This window comes from Ambystoma mexicanum, chromosome 1p (assembly GCF_040938575.1).
Source record: "Ambystoma mexicanum isolate Mex_15411 chromosome 1p, UKY_AmexF1_1, whole genome shotgun sequence".
Lineage (NCBI taxonomy): Eukaryota > Metazoa > Chordata > Amphibia > Caudata > Ambystomatidae > Ambystoma > Ambystoma mexicanum.
Genome location: NC_090921.1, coordinates 232,500,278 through 232,517,939, shown reverse-complemented (window position 1 = coordinate 232,517,939; position 17,662 = coordinate 232,500,278). Strand labels below are relative to the sequence as shown.

At 50.9% G+C, this 17,662-nt stretch overlaps 28 non-coding genes across 28 annotated transcripts; all 28 read left to right on the top strand.

Annotated features, from left to right (window-relative positions):
• The first annotated feature begins 89 nt into the window (after nucleotides 1-89).
• Nucleotides 90-160, top strand: TRNAG-GCC (transfer RNA glycine (anticodon GCC)). The gene has a single exon. It is a non-coding gene; the product is annotated as a tRNA-Gly (tRNA).
• Nucleotides 161-510: 350 nt separating this feature from the next.
• Nucleotides 511-581, top strand: TRNAG-CCC (transfer RNA glycine (anticodon CCC)). The gene has a single exon. It is a non-coding gene; the product is annotated as a tRNA-Gly (tRNA).
• Nucleotides 582-1,136: 555 nt separating this feature from the next.
• Nucleotides 1,137-1,207, top strand: TRNAG-GCC (transfer RNA glycine (anticodon GCC)). Its single transcript has one exon. It is a non-coding gene; the product is annotated as a tRNA-Gly (tRNA).
• Nucleotides 1,208-1,557: 350 nt separating this feature from the next.
• TRNAG-CCC (transfer RNA glycine (anticodon CCC)) lies at nucleotides 1,558-1,628 on the top strand. The gene has a single exon. It is a non-coding gene; the product is annotated as a tRNA-Gly (tRNA).
• A 555-nt stretch (nucleotides 1,629-2,183) lies between these two features.
• TRNAG-GCC (transfer RNA glycine (anticodon GCC)) lies at nucleotides 2,184-2,254 on the top strand. The gene has a single exon. It is a non-coding gene; the product is annotated as a tRNA-Gly (tRNA).
• Nucleotides 2,255-2,604: 350 nt separating this feature from the next.
• Nucleotides 2,605-2,675, top strand: TRNAG-CCC (transfer RNA glycine (anticodon CCC)). Its single transcript has one exon. It is a non-coding gene; the product is annotated as a tRNA-Gly (tRNA).
• Nucleotides 2,676-3,230: 555 nt separating this feature from the next.
• On the top strand, nucleotides 3,231-3,301 carry TRNAG-GCC (transfer RNA glycine (anticodon GCC)). Its single transcript has one exon. It is a non-coding gene; the product is annotated as a tRNA-Gly (tRNA).
• Nucleotides 3,302-3,651: 350 nt separating this feature from the next.
• TRNAG-CCC (transfer RNA glycine (anticodon CCC)) lies at nucleotides 3,652-3,722 on the top strand. The gene has a single exon. It is a non-coding gene; the product is annotated as a tRNA-Gly (tRNA).
• A 555-nt stretch (nucleotides 3,723-4,277) lies between these two features.
• TRNAG-GCC (transfer RNA glycine (anticodon GCC)) lies at nucleotides 4,278-4,348 on the top strand. The gene has a single exon. It is a non-coding gene; the product is annotated as a tRNA-Gly (tRNA).
• A 945-nt stretch (nucleotides 4,349-5,293) lies between these two features.
• TRNAG-GCC (transfer RNA glycine (anticodon GCC)) lies at nucleotides 5,294-5,364 on the top strand. Its single transcript has one exon. It is a non-coding gene; the product is annotated as a tRNA-Gly (tRNA).
• A 350-nt stretch (nucleotides 5,365-5,714) lies between these two features.
• TRNAG-CCC (transfer RNA glycine (anticodon CCC)) lies at nucleotides 5,715-5,785 on the top strand. The gene has a single exon. It is a non-coding gene; the product is annotated as a tRNA-Gly (tRNA).
• A 555-nt stretch (nucleotides 5,786-6,340) lies between these two features.
• Nucleotides 6,341-6,411, top strand: TRNAG-GCC (transfer RNA glycine (anticodon GCC)). The gene has a single exon. It is a non-coding gene; the product is annotated as a tRNA-Gly (tRNA).
• A 350-nt stretch (nucleotides 6,412-6,761) lies between these two features.
• On the top strand, nucleotides 6,762-6,832 carry TRNAG-CCC (transfer RNA glycine (anticodon CCC)). The gene has a single exon. It is a non-coding gene; the product is annotated as a tRNA-Gly (tRNA).
• Nucleotides 6,833-7,387: 555 nt separating this feature from the next.
• Nucleotides 7,388-7,458, top strand: TRNAG-GCC (transfer RNA glycine (anticodon GCC)). The gene has a single exon. It is a non-coding gene; the product is annotated as a tRNA-Gly (tRNA).
• A 350-nt stretch (nucleotides 7,459-7,808) lies between these two features.
• TRNAG-CCC (transfer RNA glycine (anticodon CCC)) lies at nucleotides 7,809-7,879 on the top strand. Its single transcript has one exon. It is a non-coding gene; the product is annotated as a tRNA-Gly (tRNA).
• Nucleotides 7,880-8,434: 555 nt separating this feature from the next.
• TRNAG-GCC (transfer RNA glycine (anticodon GCC)) lies at nucleotides 8,435-8,505 on the top strand. The gene has a single exon. It is a non-coding gene; the product is annotated as a tRNA-Gly (tRNA).
• Nucleotides 8,506-8,855: 350 nt separating this feature from the next.
• On the top strand, nucleotides 8,856-8,926 carry TRNAG-CCC (transfer RNA glycine (anticodon CCC)). Its single transcript has one exon. It is a non-coding gene; the product is annotated as a tRNA-Gly (tRNA).
• A 565-nt stretch (nucleotides 8,927-9,491) lies between these two features.
• On the top strand, nucleotides 9,492-9,562 carry TRNAG-GCC (transfer RNA glycine (anticodon GCC)). The gene has a single exon. It is a non-coding gene; the product is annotated as a tRNA-Gly (tRNA).
• Nucleotides 9,563-10,538: 976 nt separating this feature from the next.
• TRNAG-GCC (transfer RNA glycine (anticodon GCC)) lies at nucleotides 10,539-10,609 on the top strand. The gene has a single exon. It is a non-coding gene; the product is annotated as a tRNA-Gly (tRNA).
• A 945-nt stretch (nucleotides 10,610-11,554) lies between these two features.
• Nucleotides 11,555-11,625, top strand: TRNAG-GCC (transfer RNA glycine (anticodon GCC)). Its single transcript has one exon. It is a non-coding gene; the product is annotated as a tRNA-Gly (tRNA).
• Nucleotides 11,626-11,975: 350 nt separating this feature from the next.
• On the top strand, nucleotides 11,976-12,046 carry TRNAG-CCC (transfer RNA glycine (anticodon CCC)). Its single transcript has one exon. It is a non-coding gene; the product is annotated as a tRNA-Gly (tRNA).
• Nucleotides 12,047-13,022: 976 nt separating this feature from the next.
• On the top strand, nucleotides 13,023-13,093 carry TRNAG-CCC (transfer RNA glycine (anticodon CCC)). Its single transcript has one exon. It is a non-coding gene; the product is annotated as a tRNA-Gly (tRNA).
• A 555-nt stretch (nucleotides 13,094-13,648) lies between these two features.
• TRNAG-GCC (transfer RNA glycine (anticodon GCC)) lies at nucleotides 13,649-13,719 on the top strand. Its single transcript has one exon. It is a non-coding gene; the product is annotated as a tRNA-Gly (tRNA).
• Nucleotides 13,720-14,069: 350 nt separating this feature from the next.
• TRNAG-CCC (transfer RNA glycine (anticodon CCC)) lies at nucleotides 14,070-14,140 on the top strand. The gene has a single exon. It is a non-coding gene; the product is annotated as a tRNA-Gly (tRNA).
• Nucleotides 14,141-15,116: 976 nt separating this feature from the next.
• TRNAG-CCC (transfer RNA glycine (anticodon CCC)) lies at nucleotides 15,117-15,187 on the top strand. The gene has a single exon. It is a non-coding gene; the product is annotated as a tRNA-Gly (tRNA).
• A 565-nt stretch (nucleotides 15,188-15,752) lies between these two features.
• TRNAG-GCC (transfer RNA glycine (anticodon GCC)) lies at nucleotides 15,753-15,823 on the top strand. Its single transcript has one exon. It is a non-coding gene; the product is annotated as a tRNA-Gly (tRNA).
• Nucleotides 15,824-16,173: 350 nt separating this feature from the next.
• TRNAG-CCC (transfer RNA glycine (anticodon CCC)) lies at nucleotides 16,174-16,244 on the top strand. The gene has a single exon. It is a non-coding gene; the product is annotated as a tRNA-Gly (tRNA).
• A 976-nt stretch (nucleotides 16,245-17,220) lies between these two features.
• TRNAG-CCC (transfer RNA glycine (anticodon CCC)) lies at nucleotides 17,221-17,291 on the top strand. The gene has a single exon. It is a non-coding gene; the product is annotated as a tRNA-Gly (tRNA).
• The last annotated feature ends 371 nt before the right edge of the window (nucleotides 17,292-17,662 follow it).

Sequence of the window (17,662 nt, the reverse complement as noted above, 5' to 3'; positions counted from 1 at the left end):
ATCCTCATGTCACTGCAGTGCTCTGTTAAATCAGCTGCTCTGGGCTGCAATGGTCCAGAGCACTGTAGCGCCAGTGTGCAGCATGTAAGGCATTGGTGGTTCAGTGGTAGAATTCTCGCCTGCCACGCGGGAGGCCCGGGTTCGATTCCCGGCCAATGCATGAGCGTTTTGCACATGTACCTTTCGTTGACTTTGAAGCATCGTGAAAAGGAAGAGATCAAACAAAAAAACAAGCCTTGATTGCCTTGCTTGCCTTATTTCTGCTACTAGCGATCACTCTGCTGATCCCTTTTAGTAGAAGGGGCCGCTGCGCCTTGACTGGAAGCAGGGCAATCTCAGATTATGCAAACAGCTCATAGAGGCCCAGCCCGAGTAGGTGCCAGTCTCACACGTCTGCAAAGGCCTTCAATGAGGCTTTCAGCAGAAGTCAAGAGTTTACGAGTGACCATTCGCATGGAACTGGCAGGTGTGTTAAATCAAGCGCTCTACCGCAGTAATGCTGCTTGTCAAGCATTGGTAGTTCAGTGGTAGAATTCTCGCTTCCCAAGCGGGAGGCCCGGGTTCGATTCCCGGCCAATGCATGGCACTTTTGTAGACGTGTCTCTTGATATTTTAAAAGGCATGGGAAAAGAAAAATGGAAACGGTAGATAAGATGATTGCATTGCTTGTCTGTTTTCTGCGCAAAGAAAGCACTCTGCTGCCCTCTTTTAGCAGAAGATGGAACTGCAGTTTCAACTTAAGGCGGGAAACCTTCTATTATGCAAATAATTCCCAGAAGACCCCAGAAGCCCAGATTGAAAGGGTGTCAGCCTCGTGTGGCTGCAAAGATATCCCCTGAGTCCTGCAGTAGAAGTCTGGCTTTCCTGAGGCACGGTGCTCAGGGAACTGCACTCAGAGTAGCGACCCATACAAAGGCCACCCTCATCTACCAGTGTGCTTGCCTCTGTCCACTTTTCCTGTCTATAGAACCTGGCCGTTCGTGGCCAAGTGAGTGAGAAGGACTGCCAGGGCAGCGCAGCTCCCATTCACCCACCGGAGCTGGCGCCATCCTCATGTCACTGCAGTGCTCTGTTAAATCAGCTGCTCTGGGCTGCAATGGTCCAGAGCACTGTAGCGCCAGTGTGCAGCATGTAAGGCATTGGTGGTTCAGTGGTAGAATTCTCGCCTGCCACGCGGGAGGCCCGGGTTCGATTCCCGGCCAATGCATGAGCGTTTTGCACATGTACCTTTCGTTGACTTTGAAGCATCGTGAAAAGGAAGAGATCAAACAAAAAAACAAGCCTTGATTGCCTTGCTTGCCTTATTTCTGCTACTAGCGATCACTCTGCTGATCCCTTTTAGTAGAAGGGGCCGCTGCGCCTTGACTGGAAGCAGGGCAATCTCAGATTATGCAAACAGCTCATAGAGGCCCAGCCCGAGTAGGTGCCAGTCTCACACGTCTGCAAAGGCCTTCAATGAGGCTTTCAGCAGAAGTCAAGAGTTTACGAGTGACCATTCGCATGGAACTGGCAGGTGTGTTAAATCAAGCGCTCTACCGCAGTAATGCTGCTTGTCAAGCATTGGTAGTTCAGTGGTAGAATTCTCGCTTCCCAAGCGGGAGGCCCGGGTTCGATTCCCGGCCAATGCATGGCACTTTTGTAGACGTGTCTCTTGATATTTTAAAAGGCATGGGAAAAGAAAAATGGAAACGGTAGATAAGATGATTGCATTGCTTGTCTGTTTTCTGCGCAAAGAAAGCACTCTGCTGCCCTCTTTTAGCAGAAGATGGAACTGCAGTTTCAACTTAAGGCGGGAAACCTTCTATTATGCAAATAATTCCCAGAAGACCCCAGAAGCCCAGATTGAAAGGGTGTCAGCCTCGTGTGGCTGCAAAGATATCCCCTGAGTCCTGCAGTAGAAGTCTGGCTTTCCTGAGGCACGGTGCTCAGGGAACTGCACTCAGAGTAGCGACCCATACAAAGGCCACCCTCATCTACCAGTGTGCTTGCCTCTGTCCACTTTTCCTGTCTATAGAACCTGGCCGTTCGTGGCCAAGTGAGTGAGAAGGACTGCCAGGGCAGCGCAGCTCCCATTCACCCACCGGAGCTGGCGCCATCCTCATGTCACTGCAGTGCTCTGTTAAATCAGCTGCTCTGGGCTGCAATGGTCCAGAGCACTGTAGCGCCAGTGTGCAGCATGTAAGGCATTGGTGGTTCAGTGGTAGAATTCTCGCCTGCCACGCGGGAGGCCCGGGTTCGATTCCCGGCCAATGCATGAGCGTTTTGCACATGTACCTTTCGTTGACTTTGAAGCATCGTGAAAAGGAAGAGATCAAACAAAAAAACAAGCCTTGATTGCCTTGCTTGCCTTATTTCTGCTACTAGCGATCACTCTGCTGATCCCTTTTAGTAGAAGGGGCCGCTGCGCCTTGACTGGAAGCAGGGCAATCTCAGATTATGCAAACAGCTCATAGAGGCCCAGCCCGAGTAGGTGCCAGTCTCACACGTCTGCAAAGGCCTTCAATGAGGCTTTCAGCAGAAGTCAAGAGTTTACGAGTGACCATTCGCATGGAACTGGCAGGTGTGTTAAATCAAGCGCTCTACCGCAGTAATGCTGCTTGTCAAGCATTGGTAGTTCAGTGGTAGAATTCTCGCTTCCCAAGCGGGAGGCCCGGGTTCGATTCCCGGCCAATGCATGGCACTTTTGTAGACGTGTCTCTTGATATTTTAAAAGGCATGGGAAAAGAAAAATGGAAACGGTAGATAAGATGATTGCATTGCTTGTCTGTTTTCTGCGCAAAGAAAGCACTCTGCTGCCCTCTTTTAGCAGAAGATGGAACTGCAGTTTCAACTTAAGGCGGGAAACCTTCTATTATGCAAATAATTCCCAGAAGACCCCAGAAGCCCAGATTGAAAGGGTGTCAGCCTCGTGTGGCTGCAAAGATATCCCCTGAGTCCTGCAGTAGAAGTCTGGCTTTCCTGAGGCACGGTGCTCAGGGAACTGCACTCAGAGTAGCGACCCATACAAAGGCCACCCTCATCTACCAGTGTGCTTGCCTCTGTCCACTTTTCCTGTCTATAGAACCTGGCCGTTCGTGGCCAAGTGAGTGAGAAGGACTGCCAGGGCAGCGCAGCTCCCATTCACCCACCGGAGCTGGCGCCATCCTCATGTCACTGCAGTGCTCTGTTAAATCAGCTGCTCTGGGCTGCAATGGTCCAGAGCACTGTAGCGCCAGTGTGCAGCATGTAAGGCATTGGTGGTTCAGTGGTAGAATTCTCGCCTGCCACGCGGGAGGCCCGGGTTCGATTCCCGGCCAATGCATGAGCGTTTTGCACATGTACCTTTCGTTGACTTTGAAGCATCGTGAAAAGGAAGAGATCAAACAAAAAAACAAGCCTTGATTGCCTTGCTTGCCTTATTTCTGCTACTAGCGATCACTCTGCTGATCCCTTTTAGTAGAAGGGGCCGCTGCGCCTTGACTGGAAGCAGGGCAATCTCAGATTATGCAAACAGCTCATAGAGGCCCAGCTCGAGTAGGTGCCAGTCTCACACGTCTGCAAAGGCCTTCAATGAGGCTTTCAGCAGAAGTCAAGAGTTTACGAGTGACCATTCGCATGGAACTGGCAGGTGTGTTAAATCAAGCGCTCTACCGCAGTAATGCTGCTTGTCAAGCATTGGTAGTTCAGTGGTAGAATTCTCGCTTCCCAAGCGGGAGGCCCGGGTTCGATTCCCGGCCAATGCATGGCACTTTTGTAGACGTGTCTCTTGATATTTTAAAAGGCATGGGAAAAGAAAAATGGAAACGGTAGATAAGATGATTGCATTGCTTCTCTGTTTTCTGCGCAAAGAAAGCACTCTGCTGCCCTCTTTTAGCAGAAGATGGAACTGCAGTTTCAACTTAAGGCGGGAAACCTTCTATTATGCAAATAATTCCCAGAAGACCCCAGAAGCCCAGATTGAAAGGGTGTCAGCCTCGTGTGGCTGCAAAGATATCCACTGAGTCCTGCAGTAGAAGTCTGGCTTTCCTGAGGCACGGTGCTCAGGGAACTGCACTCTGAGTAGCGACCCATACAAAGGCCACCCTCATCTACCAGTGTGCTTGCCTCTGTCCACTTTTCCTGTCTATAGAACCTGGCCGTTCGTGGCCAAGTGAGTGAGAAGGACTGCCAGGGCAGCGCAGCTCCCATTCACCCACCGGAGCTGGCGCCATCCTCATGTCACTGCAGTGCTCTGTTAAATCAGCTGCTCTGGGCTGCAATGGTCCAGAGCACTGTAGCGCCAGTGTGCAGCATGAAAGGCATTGGTGGTTCAGTGGTAGAATTCTCGCCTGCCACGCGGGAGGCCCGGGTTCGATTCCCGGCCAATGCATGAGCGTTTTGCACATGTACCTTTCGTTGACTTTGAAGCATCGTGAAAAGGAAGAGACCGAACAAAAAAACAAGCCTTGATTGCCTTGCTTGCCTTATTTCTGCTACTAGCGATCACTCTGCTGATCCCTTTTAGTAGAAGGGGCCGCTGCGCCTTGACTGGAAGCAGGGCAATCTCAGATTATGCAAACAGCTCATAGAGGCCCAGCCCGAGTAGGTGCCAGTCTCACACGTCTGCAAAGGCCTTCAATGAGGCTTTCAGCAGAAGTCAAGAGTTTACGAGTGACCATTCGCATGGAACTGGCAGGTGTGTTAAATCAAGCGCTCTACCGCAGTAATGCTGCTTGTCAGCCGGAAGCGGGAGGCCCGGGTTCGATTCCCGGCCAATGCATGGCACTTTTGTAGACGTGTCTCTTGATATTTTAAAAGGCATGGGAAAAGAAAAATGGAAACGGTAGATAAGATGATTGCATTGCTTGTCTGTTTTCTGCGCAAAGAAAGCACTCTGCTGCCCTCTTTTAGCAGAAGATGGAACTGCAGTTTCAACTTAAGGCGGGAAACCTTCTATTATGCAAATAATTCCCAGAAGACCCCAGAAGCCCAGATTGAAAGGGTGTCAGCCTCGTGTGGCTGCAAAGATATCCCCTGAGTCCTGCAGTAGAAGTCTGGCTTTCCTGAGGCACGGTGCTCAGGGAACTGCACTCAGAGTAGCAACCCATACAAAGGCCACCCTCATCTACCAGTGTGCTTGCCTCTGTCCACTTTTCCTGTCTATAGAACCTGGCCGTTCGTGGCCAAGTGAGTGAGAAGGACTGCCAGGGCAGCGCAGCTCCCATTCACCCACCGGAGCTGGCGCCATCCTCATGTCACTGCAGTGCTCTGTTAAATCAGCTGCTCTGGGCTGCAATGGTCCAGAGCACTGTAGCGCCAGTGTGCAGCATGTAAGGCATTGGTGGTTCAGTGGTAGAATTCTCGCCTGCCACGCGGGAGGCCCGGGTTCGATTCCCGGCCAATGCATGAGCGTTTTGCACATGTACCTTTCGTTGACTTTGAAGCATCGTGAAAAGGAAGAGATCAAACAAAAAAACAAGCCTTGATTGCCTTGCTTGCCTTATTTCTGCTACTAGCGATCACTCTGCTGATCCCTTTTAGTAGAAGGGGCCGCTGCGCCTTGACTGGAAGCAGGGCAATCTCAGATTATGCAAACAGCTCATAGAGGCCCAGCTCGAGTAGGTGCCAGTCTCACACGTCTGCAAAGGCCTTCAATGAGGCTTTCAGCAGAAGTCAAGAGTTTACGAGTGACCATTCGCATGGAACTGGCAGGTGTGTTAAATCAAGCACTCTACCGCAGTAATGCTGCTTGTCAAGCATTGGTAGTTCAGTGGTAGAATTCTCGCTTCCCAAGCGGGAGGCCCGGGTTCGATTCCCGGCCAATGCATGGCACTTTTGTAGACGTGTCTCTTGATATTTTAAAAGGCATGGGAAAAGAAAAATGGAAACGGTAGATAAGATGATTGCATTGCTTGTCTGTTTTCTGCGCAAAGAAAGCACTCTGCTGCCCTCTTTTAGCAGAAGATGGAACTGCAGTTTCAACTTAAGGCGGGAAACCTTCTATTATGCAAATAATTCCCAGAAGACCCCAGAAGCCCAGATTGAAAGGGTGTCAGCCTCGTGTGGCTGCAAAGATATCCCCTGAGTCCTGCAGTAGAAGTCTGGCTTTCCTGAGGCACGGTGCTCAGGGAACTGCACTCAGAGTAGCGACCCATACAAAGGCCACCCTCATCTACCAGTGTGCTTGCCTCTGTCCACTTTTCCTGTCTATAGAACCTGGCCGTTCGTGGCCAAGTGAGTGAGAAGGACTGCCAGGGCAGCGCAGCTCCCATTCACCCACCGGAGCTGGCGCCATCCTCATGTCACTGCAGTGCTCTGTTAAATCAGCTGCTCTGGGCTGCAATGGTCCAGAGCACTGTAGCGCCAGTGTGCAGCATGTAAGGCATTGGTGGTTCAGTGGTAGAATTCTCGCCTGCCACGCGGGAGGCCCGGGTTCGATTCCCGGCCAATGCATGAGCGTTTTGCACATGTACCTTTCGTTGACTTTGAAGCATCGTGAAAAGGAAGAGATCAAACAAAAAAACAAGCCTTGATTGCCTTGCTTGCCTTATTTCTGCTACTAGCGATCACTCTGCTGATCCCTTTTAGTAGAAGGGGCCGCTGCGCCTTGACTGGAAGCAGGGCAATCTCAGATTATGCAAACAGCTCATCGAGGCCCAGCTCGAGTAGGTGCCAGTCTCACACGTCTGCAAAGGCCTTCAATGAGGCTTTCAGCAGAAGTCAAGAGTTTACGAGTGACCATTCGCATGGAACTGGCAGGTGTGTTAAATCAAGCGCTCTACCGCAGTAATGCTGCTTGTCAAGCATTGGTAGTTCAGTGGTAGAATTCTCGCTTCCCAAGCGGGAGGCCCGGGTTCGATTCCCGGCCAATGCATGGCACTTTTGTAGACGTGTCTCTTGATATTTTAAAAGGCATGGGAAAAGAAAAATGGAAACGGTAGATAAGATGATTGCATTGCTTGTCTGTTTTCTGCGCAAAGAAAGCACTCTGCTGCCCTCTTTTAGCAGAAGATGGAACTGCAGTTTCAACTTAAGGCGGGAAACCTTCTATTATGCAAATAATTCCCAGAAGACCCCAGAAGCCCAGATTGAAAGGGTGTCAGCCTCGTGTGGCTGCAAAGATATCCCCTGAGTCCTGCAGTAGAAGTCTGGCTTTCCTGAGGCACGGTGCTCAGGGAACTGCACTCAGAGTAGCGACCCATACAAAGGCCACCCTCATCTACCAGTGTGCTTGCCTCTGTCCACTTTTCCTGTCTATAGAACCTGGCCGTTCGTGGCCAAGTGAGTGAGAAGGACTGCCAGGGCAGCGCAGCTCCCATTCACCCACCGGAGCTGGCGCCATCCTCATGTCACTGCAGTGCTCTGTTAAATCAGCTGCTCTGGGCTGCAATGGTCCAGAGCACTGTAGTGCCAGTGTGCAGCATGTAAGGCATTGGTGGTTCAGTGGTAGAATTCTCGCCTGCCACGCGGGAGGCCCGGGTTCGATTCCCGGCCAATGCATGAGCGTTTTGCACATGTACCTTTCGTTGACTTTGAAGCATCGTGAAAAGGAAGAGATCAAACAAAAAAACAAGCCTTGATTGCCTTGCTTGCCTTATTTCTGCTACTAGCGATCACTCTGCTGATCCCTTTTAGTAGAAGGGGCCGCTGCGCCTTGACTGGAAGCAGGGCAATCTCAGATTATGCAAACAGCTCATAGAGGCCCAGCCCGAGTAGGTGCCAGTCTCACACGTCTGCAAAGGCCTTCAATGAGGCTTTCAGCAGAAGTCAAGAGTTTACGAGTGACCATTCGCATGGAACTGGCAGGTGTGTTAAATCAAGCGCTCTACCGCAGTAATGCTGCTTGTCAAGCATTGGTAGTTCAGTGGTAGAATTCTCGCTTCCCAAGCGGGAGGCCCGGGTTCGATTCCCGGCCAATGCATGGCACTTTTGTAGACGTGTCTCTTGATATTTTAAAAGGCATGGGAAAAGAAAAATGGAAACGGTAGATAAGATGATTGCATTGCTTGTCTGTTTTCTGCGCAAAGAAAGCACTCTGCTGCCCTCTTTTAGCAGAAGATGGAACTGCAGTTTCAACTTAAGGCGGGAAACCTTCTATTATGCAAATAATTCCCAGAAGACCCCAGAAGCCCAGATTGAAAGGGTGTCAGCCTCGTGTGGCTGCAAAGATATCCCCTGAGTCCTGCAGTAGAAGTCTGGCTTTCCTGAGGCACGGTGCTCAGGGAACTGCACTCAGAGTAGCGACCCATACAAAGGCCACCCTCATCTACCAGTGTGCTTGCCTCTGTCCACTTTTCCTGTCTATAGAACCTGGCCGTTCGTGGCCAAGTGAGTGAGAAGGACTGCCAGGGCAGCGCAGCTCCCATTCACCCACCGGAGCTGGCGCCATCCTCATGTCACTGCAGTGCTCTGTTAAATCAGCTGCTCTGGGCTGCAATGGTCCAGAGCACTGTAGCGCCAGTGTGCAGCATGTAAGGCATTGGTGGTTCAGTGGTAGAATTCTCGCCTGCCACGCGGGAGGCCCGGGTTCGATTCCCGGCCAATGCATGAGCGTTTTGCACATGTACCTTTCGTTGACTTTGAAGCATCGTGAAAAGGAAGAGATCAAACAAAAAAACAAGCCTTGATTGCCTTGCTTGCCTTATTTCTGCTACTAGCGATCACTCTGCTGATCCCTTTTAGTAGAAGGGGCCGCTGCGCCTTGACTGGAAGCAGGGCAATCTCAGATTATGCAAACAGCTCATAGAGGCCCAGCTCGAGTAGGTGCCAGTCTCACACGTCTGCAAAGGCCTTCAATGAGGCTTTCAGCAGAAGTCAAGAGTTTACGAGTGACCATTCGCATGGAACTGGCAGGTGTGTTAAATCAAGCGCTCTACCGCAGTAATGCTGCTTGTCAAGCATTGGTAGTTCAGTGGTAGAATTCTCGCTTCCCAAGCGGGAGGCCCGGGTTCGATTCCCGGCCAATGCATGGCACTTTTGTAGACGTGTCTCTTGATATTTTAAAAGGCATGGGAAAAGAAAAATGGAAACGGTAGATAAGATGATTGCATTGCTTCTCTGTTTTCTGCGCAAAGAAAGCACTCTGCTGCCCTCTTTTAGCAGAAGATGGAACTGCAGTTTCAACTTAAGGCGGGAAACCTTCTATTATGCAAATAATTCCCAGAAGACCCCAGAAGCCCAGATTGAAAGGGTGTCAGCCTCGTGTGGCTGCAAAGATATCCACTGAGTCCTGCAGTAGAAGTCTGGCTTTCCTGAGGCACGGTGCTCAGGGAACTGCACTCTGAGTAGCGACCCATACAAAGGCCACCCTCATCTACCAGTGTGCTTGCCTCTGTCCACTTTTCCTGTCTATAGAACCTGGCCGTTCGTGGCCGTTCGTGGCCAAGTGAGTGAGAAGGACTGCCAGGGCAGCGCAGCTCCCATTCACCCACCGGAGCTGGCGCCATCCTCATGTCACTGCAGTGCTCTGTTAAATCAGCTGCTCTGGGCTGCAATGGTCCAGAGCACTGTAGCGCCAGTGTGCAGCATGAAAGGCATTGGTGGTTCAGTGGTAGAATTCTCGCCTGCCATGCGGGAGGCCCGGGTTCGATTCCCGGCCAATGCATGAGCATTTTGCACATGTACCTTTCGTTGACTTTGAAGCATCGTGAAAAGGAAGAGACCGAACAAAAAAACAAGCCTTGATTGCCTTGCTTGCCTTATTTCTGCTACTAGCGATCACTCTGCTGATCCCTTTTAGTAGAAGGGGCCGCTGCGCCTTGACTGGAAGCAGGGCAATCTCAGATTATGCAAAACGCTCATAGAGGCCCAGCCCGAGTAGGTGCCAGTCTCACACGTCTGCAAAGGCCTTCAATGAGGCTTTCAGCAGAAGTCAAGAGTTTACGAGTGACCATTCGCATGGAACTGGCAGGTGTGTTAAATCAAGCGCTCTACCGCAGTAATGCTGCTTGTCAGGCATTGGTAGTTCAGTGGTAGAATTCTCGCTTCCCAAGCGGGAGGCACGGGTTCGATTCCCGGCCAATGCATGGCACTTTTGTAGACGTGTCTCTTGATATTTTAAAAGGCATGGGAAAAGAAAAATGGAAACGGTAGATAAGATGATTGCATTTCTTGTCTGTTTTCTGCGCAAAGAAAGCACTCTGCTGCCCTCTTTTAGCAGAAGATGGAACTGCAGTTTCAACTTAAGGCGGGAAACCTTCTATTATGCAAATAATTCCCAGAAGACCCCAGAAGCCCAGATTGAAAGGGTGTCAGCCTCGTGTGGCTGCAAAGATATCCCCTGAGTCCTGCGGTAGAAGTCTGGCTTTCCTGAGGCACGGTGCTCAGGGAACTGCACTCAGAGTAGCGACCCATACAAAGGCCACCCTCATCTACCAGTGTGCTTGCCTCTGTCCACTTTTCCTGTCTATAGAACCTGGCCGTTCGTGGCCAAGTGAGTGAGAAGGACTGCCAGGGCAGCGCAGCTCCCATTCACCCACCGGAGCTGGCGCCATCCTCATGTCACTGCAGTGCTCTGTTAAATCAGCTGCTCTGGGCTGCAATGGTCCAGAGCACTGTAGCGCCAGTGTGCAGCATGAAAGGCATTGGTGGTTCAGTGGTAGAATTCTCGCCTGCCACGCGGGAGGCCCGGGTTCGATTCCCGGCCAATGCATGAGCGTTTTGCACATGTACCTTTCGTTGACTTTGAAGCATCGTGAAAAGGAAGAGACCGAACAAAAAAACAAGCCTTGATTGCCTTGCTTGCCTTATTTCTGCTACTAGCGATCACTCTGCTGATCCCTTTTAGTAGAAGGGGCCGCTGCGCCTTGACTGGAAGCAGGGCAATCTCAGATTATGCAAACAGCTCATAGAGGCCCAGCCCGAGTAGGTGCCAGTCTCACACGTCTGCAAAGGCCTTCAATGAGGCTTTCAGCAGAAGTCAAGAGTTTACGAGTGACCATTCGCATGGAACTGGCAGGTGTGTTAAATCAAGCGCTCTACCGCAGTAATGCTGCTTGTCAGCCGGAAGCGGGAGGCCCGGGTTCGATTCCCGGCCAATGCATGGCACTTTTGTAGACGTGTCTCTTGATATTTTAAAAGGCATGGGAAAAGAAAAATGGAAACGGTAGATAAGATGATTGCATTGCTTGTCTGTTTTCTGCGCAAAGAAAGCACTCTGCTGCCCTCTTTTAGCAGAAGATGGAACTGCAGTTTCAACTTAAGGCGGGAAACCTTCTATTATGCAAATAATTCCCAGAAGACCCCAGAAGTCCAGATTGAAAGGGTGTCAGCCTCGTGTGGCTGCAAAGATATCCCCTGAGTCCTGCAGTAGAAGTCTGGCTTTCCTGAGGCACGGTGCTCAGGGAACTGCACTCAGAGTAGCAACCCATACAAAGGCCACCCTCATCTACCAGTGTGCTTGCCTCTGTCCACTTTTCCTGTCTATAGAACCTGGCCGTTCGTGGCCAAGTGAGTGAGAAGGACTGCCAGGGCAGCGCAGCTCCCATTCACCCACCGGAGCTGGTGCCATCCTCATGTCACTGCAGTGCTCTGTTAAATCAGCTGCTCTGGGCTGCAATGGTCCAGAGCACTGTAGCGCCAGTGTGCAGCATGTAAGGCATTGGTGGTTCAGTGGTAGAATTCTCGCCTGCCACGCGGGAGGCCCGGGTTCGATTCCCGGCCAATGCATGAGCGTTTTGCACATGTACCTTTCGTTGACTTTGAAGCATCGTGAAAAGGAAGAGATCAAACAAAAAAACAAGCCTTGATTGCCTTGCTTGCCTTATTTCTGCTACTAGCGATCACTCTGCTGATCCCTTTTAGTAGAAGGGGCCGCTGCGCCTTGACTGGAAGCAGGGCAATCTCAGATTATGCAAACAGCTCATAGAGGCCCAGCTCGAGTAGGTGCCAGTCTCACACGTCTGCAAAGGCCTTCAATGAGGCTTTCAGCAGAAGTCAAGAGTTTACGAGTGACCATTCGCATGGAACTGGCAGGTGTGTTAAATCAAGCACTCTACCGCAGTAATGCTGCTTGTCAAGCATTGGTAGTTCAGTGGTAGAATTCTCGCTTCCCAAGCGGGAGGCCCGGGTTCGATTCCCGGCCAATGCATGGCACTTTTGTAGACGTGTCTCTTGATATTTTAAAAGGCATGGGAAAAGAAAAATGGAAACGGTAGATAAGATGATTGCATTGCTTGTCTGTTTTCTGCGCAAAGAAAGCACTCTGCTGCCCTCTTTTAGCAGAAGATGGAACTGCAGTTTCAACTTAAGGCGGGAAACCTTCTATTATGCAAATAATTCCCAGAAGACCCCAGAAGCCCAGATTGAAAGGGTGTCAGCCTCGTGTGGCTGCAAAGATATCCCCTGAGTCCTGCAGTAGAAGTCTGGCTTTCCTGAGGCACGGTGCTCAGGGAACTGCACTCAGAGTAGCGACCCATACAAAGGCCACCCTCATCTACCAGTGTGCTTGCCTCTGTCCACTTTTCCTGTCTATAGAACCTGGCCGTTCGTGGCCAAGTGAGTGAGAAGGACTGCCAGGGCAGCGCAGCTCCCATTCACCCACCGGAGCTGGCGCCATCCTCATGTCACTGCAGTGCTCTGTTAAATCAGCTGCTCTGGGCTGCAATGGTCCAGAGCACTGTAGCGCCAGTTTGCAGCATGTAAGGCATTGGTGGTTCAGTGGTAGAATTCTTGCCTGCCACGCGGGAGGCCCGGGTTCGATTCCCGGCCAATGCATGAGCGTTTTGCACATGTACCTTTCGTTGACTTTGAAGCATCGTGAAAAGGAAGAGATCAAACAAAAAAACAAGCCTTGATTGCCTTGCTTGCCTTATTTCTGCTACTAGCGATCACTCTGCTGATCCCTTTTAGTAGAAGGGGCCGCTGCGCCTTGACTGGAAGCAGGGCAATCTCAGATTATGCAAACAGCTCATAGAGGCCCAGCTCGAGTAGGTGCCAGTCTCACACGTCTGCAAAGGCCTTCAATGAGGCTTTCAGCAGAAGTCAAGAGTTTACGAGTGACCATTCGCATGGAACTGGCAGGTGTGTTAAATCAAGCGCTCTACCGCAGTAATGCTGCTTGTCAAGCATTGGTAGTTCAGTGGTAGAATTCTCGCTTCCCAAGCGGGAGGCCCGGGTTCGATTCCCGGCCAATGCATGGCACTTTTGTAGACGTGTCTCTTGATATTTTAAAAGGCATGGGAAAAGAAAAATGGAAACGGTAGATAAGATGATTGCATTGCTTGTCTGTTTTCTGCGCAAAGAAAGCACTCTGCTGCCCTCTTTTAGCAGAAGATGGAACTGCAGTTTCAACTTAAGGCGGGAAACCTTCTATTATGCAAATAATTCCCAGAAGACCCCAGAAGCCCAGATTGAAAGGGTGTCAGCCTCGTGTGGCTGCAAAGATATCCCCTGAGTCCTGCAGTAGAAGTCTGGCTTTCCTGAGGCACGGTGCTCAGGGAACTGCACTCAGAGTAGCGACCCATACAAAGGCCACCCTCATCTACCAGTGTGCTTGCCTCTGTCCACTTTTCCTGTCTATAGAACCTGGCCGTTCGTGGCCAAGTGAGTGAGAAGGACTGCCAGGGCAGCGCAGCTCCCATTCACCCACCGGAGCTGGCGCCATCCTCATGTCACTGCAGTGCTCTGTTAAATCAGCTGCTCTGGGCTGCAATGGTCCAGAGCACTGTAGCGCCAGTGTGCAGCATGTAAGGCATTGGTGGTTCAGTGGTAGAATTCTCGCCTGCCACGCGGGAGGCCCGGGTTCGATTCCCGGCCAATGCATGAGCGTTTTGCACATGTACCTTTCGTTGACTTTGAAGCATCGTGAAAAGGAAGAGATCAAACAAAAAAACAAGCCTTGATTGCCTTGCTTGCCTTATTTCTGCTACTAGCGATCACTCTGCTGATCCCTTTTAGTAGAAGGGGCCGCTGCGCCTTGACTGGAAGCAGGGCAATCTCAGATTATGCAAACAGCTCATAGAGGCCCAGCCCGAGTAGGTGCCAGTCTCACACGTCTGCAAAGGCCTTCAATGAGGCTTTCAGCAGAAGTCAAGAGTTTACGAGTGACCATTCGCATGGAACTGGCAGGTGTGTTAAATCAAGCGCTCTACCGCAGTAATGCTGCTTGTCAAGCATTGGTAGTTCAGTGGTAGAATTCTCGCTTCCCAAGCGGGAGGCCCGGGTTCGATTCCCGGCCAATGCATGGCACTTTTGTAGACGTGTCTCTTGATATTTTAAAAGGCATGGGAAAAGAAAAATGGAAACGGTAGATAAGATGATTGCATTGCTTGTCTGTTTTCTGCGCAAAGAAAGCACTCTGCTGCCCTCTTTTAGCAGAAGATGGAACTGCAGTTTCAACTTAAGGCGGGAAACCTTCTATTATGCAAATAATTCCCAGAAGACCCCAGAAGCCCAGATTGAAAGGGTGTCAGCCTCGTGTGGCTGCAAAGATATCCCCTGAGTCCTGCAGTAGAAGTCTGGCTTTCCTGAGGCACGGTGCTCAGGGAACTGCACTCAGAGTAGCGACCCATACAAAGGCCACCCTCATCTACCAGTGTGCTTGCCTCTGTCCACTTTTCCTGTCTATAGAACCTGGCCGTTCGTGGCCAAGTGAGTGAGAAGGACTGCCAGGGCAGCGCAGCTCCCATTCACCCACCGGAGCTGGCGCCATCCTCATGTCACTGCAGTGCTCTGTTAAATCAGCTGCTCTGGGCTGCAATGGTCCAGAGCACTGTAGCGCCAGTGTGCAGCATGTAAGGCATTGGTGGTTCAGTGGTAGAATTCTCACCTGCCACGCGGGAGGCCCGGGTTCGATTCCCGGCCAATGCATGAGCGTTTTGCACATGTACCTTTCGTTGACTTTGAAGCATCGTGAAAAGGAAGAGATCAAACAAAAAAACAAGCCTTGATTGCCTTGCTTGCCTTATTTCTGCTACTAGCGATCACTCTGCTGATCCCTTTTAGTAGAAGGGGCCGCTGCGCCTTGACTGGAAGCAGGGCAATCTCAGATTATGCAAACAGCTCATAGAGGCCCAGCTCGAGTAGGTGCCAGTCTCACACGTCTGCAAAGGCCTTCAATGAGGCTTTCAGCAGAAGTCAAGAGTTTACGAGTGACCATTCGCATGGAACTGGCAGGTGTGTTAAATCAAGCGCTCTACCGCAGTAATGCTGCTTGTCAAGCATTGGTAGTTCAGTGGTAGAATTCTCGCTTCCCAAGCGGGAGGCCCGGGTTCGATTCCCGGCCAATGCATGGCACTTTTGTAGACGTGTCTCTTGATATTTTAAAAGGCATGGGAAAAGAAAAATGGAAACGGTAGATAAGATGATTGCATTGCTTCTCTGTTTTCTGCGCAAAGAAAGCACTCTGCTGCCCTCTTTTAGCAGAAGATGGAACTGCAGTTTCAACTTAAGGTGGGAAACCTTCTATTATGCAAATAATTCCCAGAAGACCCCAGAAGCCCAGATTGAAAGGGTGTCAGCCTCGTGTGGCTGCAAAGATATCCACTGAGTCCTGCAGTAGAAGTCTGGCTTTCCTGAGGCACGGTGCTCAGGGAACTGCACTCTGAGTAGCGACCCATACAAAGGCCACCCTCATCTACCAGTGTGCTTGCCTCTGTCCACTTTTCCTGTCTATAGAACCTGGCCGTTCGTGGCCGTTCGTGGCCAAGTGAGTGAGAAGGACTGCCAGGGCAGCGCAGCTCCCATTCACCCACCGGAGCTGGCGCCATCCTCATGTCACTGCAGTGCTCTGTTAAATCAGCTGCTCTGGGCTGCAATGGTCCAGAGCACTGTAGCGCCAGTGTGCAGCATGAAAGGCATTGGTGGTTCAGTGGTAGAATTCTCGCCTGCCATGCGGGAGGCCCGGGTTCGATTCCCGGCCAATGCATGAGCGTTTTGCACATGTACCTTTCGTTGACTTTGAAGCATCGTGAAAAGGAAGAGACCGAACAAAAAAACAAGCCTTGATTGCCTTGCTTGCCTTATTTCTGCTACTAGCGATCAGTCTGCTGATCCCTTTTAGTAGAAGGGGCCGCTGCGCCTTGACTGGAAGCAGGGCAATCTCAGATTATGCAAAACGCTCATAGAGGCCCAGCCCGAGTAGGTGCCAGTCTCACACGTCTGCAAAGGCCTTCAATGAGGCTTTCAGCAGAAGTCAAGAGTTTACGAGTGACCATTCGCATGGAACTGGCAGGTGTGTTAAATCAAGCGCTCTACCGCAGTAATGCTGCTTGTCAGGCATTGGTAGTTCAGTGGTAGAATTCTCGCTTCCCAAGCGGGAGGCCCGGGTTCGATTCCCGGCCAATGCATGGCACTTTTGTAGACGTGTCTCTTGATATTTTAAAAGGCATGGGAAAAGAAAAATGGAAACGGTAGATAAGATGATTGCATTTCTTGTCTGTTTTCTGCGCAAAGAAAGCACTCTGCTGCCCTCTTTTAGCAGAAGATGGAACTGCAGTTTCAACTTAAGGCGGGAAACCTTCTATTATGCAAATAATTCCCAGAAGACCCCAGAAGCCCAGATTGAAAGGGTGTCAGCCTCGTGTGGCTGCAAAGATATCCCCTGAGTCCTGCGGTAGAAGTCTGGCTTTCCTGAGGCACGGTGCTCAGGGAACTGCACTCAGAGTAGCGACCCATACAAAGGCCACCCTCATCTACCAGTGTGCTTGCCTCTGTCCACTTTTCCTGTCTATAGAACCTGGCCGTTCGTGGCCAAGTGAGTGAGAAGGACTGCCAGGGCAGCGCAGCTCCCATTCACCCACCGGAGCTGGCGCCATCCTCATGTCACTGCAGTGCTCTGTTAAATCAGCTGCTCTGGGCTGCAATGGTCCAGAGCACTGTAGCGCCAGTGTGCAGCATGAAAGGCATTGGTGGTTCAGTGATAGAATTCTCGCCTGCCACGCGGGAGGCCCGGGTTCGATTCCCGGCCAATGCATGAGCGTTTTGCACATGTACCTTTCGTTGACTTTGAAGCATCGTGAAAAGGAAGAGACCGAACAAAAAAACAAGCCTTGATTGCCTTGCTTGCCTTATTTCTGCTACTAGCGATCACTCTGCTGATCCCTTTTAGTAGAAGGGGCCGCTGCGCCTTGACTGGAAGCAGGGCAATCTCAGATTATGCAAACAGCTCATAGAGGCCCAGCCCGAGTAGGTGCCAGTCTCACACGTCTGCAAAGGCCTTCAATGAGGCTTTCAGCAGAAGTCAAGAGTTTACGAGTGACCATTCGCATGGAACTGGCAGGTGTGTTAAATCAAGCGCTCTACCGCAGTAATGCTGCTTGTCAAGCATTGGTAGTTCAGTGGTAGAATTCTCGCTTCCCAAGCGGGAGGCCCGGGTTCGATTCCCGGCCAATGCATGGCACTTTTGTAGACGTGTCTCTTGATATTTTAAAAGGCATGGGAAAAGAAAAATGGAAACGGTAGATAAGATGATTGCATTGCTTGTCTGTTTTCTGCGCAAAGAAAGCACTCTGCTGCCCTCTTTTAGCAGAAGATGGAACTGCAGTTTCAACTTAAGGCGGGAAACCTTCTATTATGCAAATAATTCCCAGAAGACCCCAGAAGCCCAGATTGAAAGGGTGTCAGCCTCGTGTGGCTGCAAAGATATCCCCTGAGTCCTGCAGTAGAAGTCTGGCTTTCCTGAGGCACGGTGCTCAGGGAACTGCACTCAGAGTAGCGACCCATACAAAGGCCACCCTCATCTACCAGTGTGCTTGCCTCTGTCCAC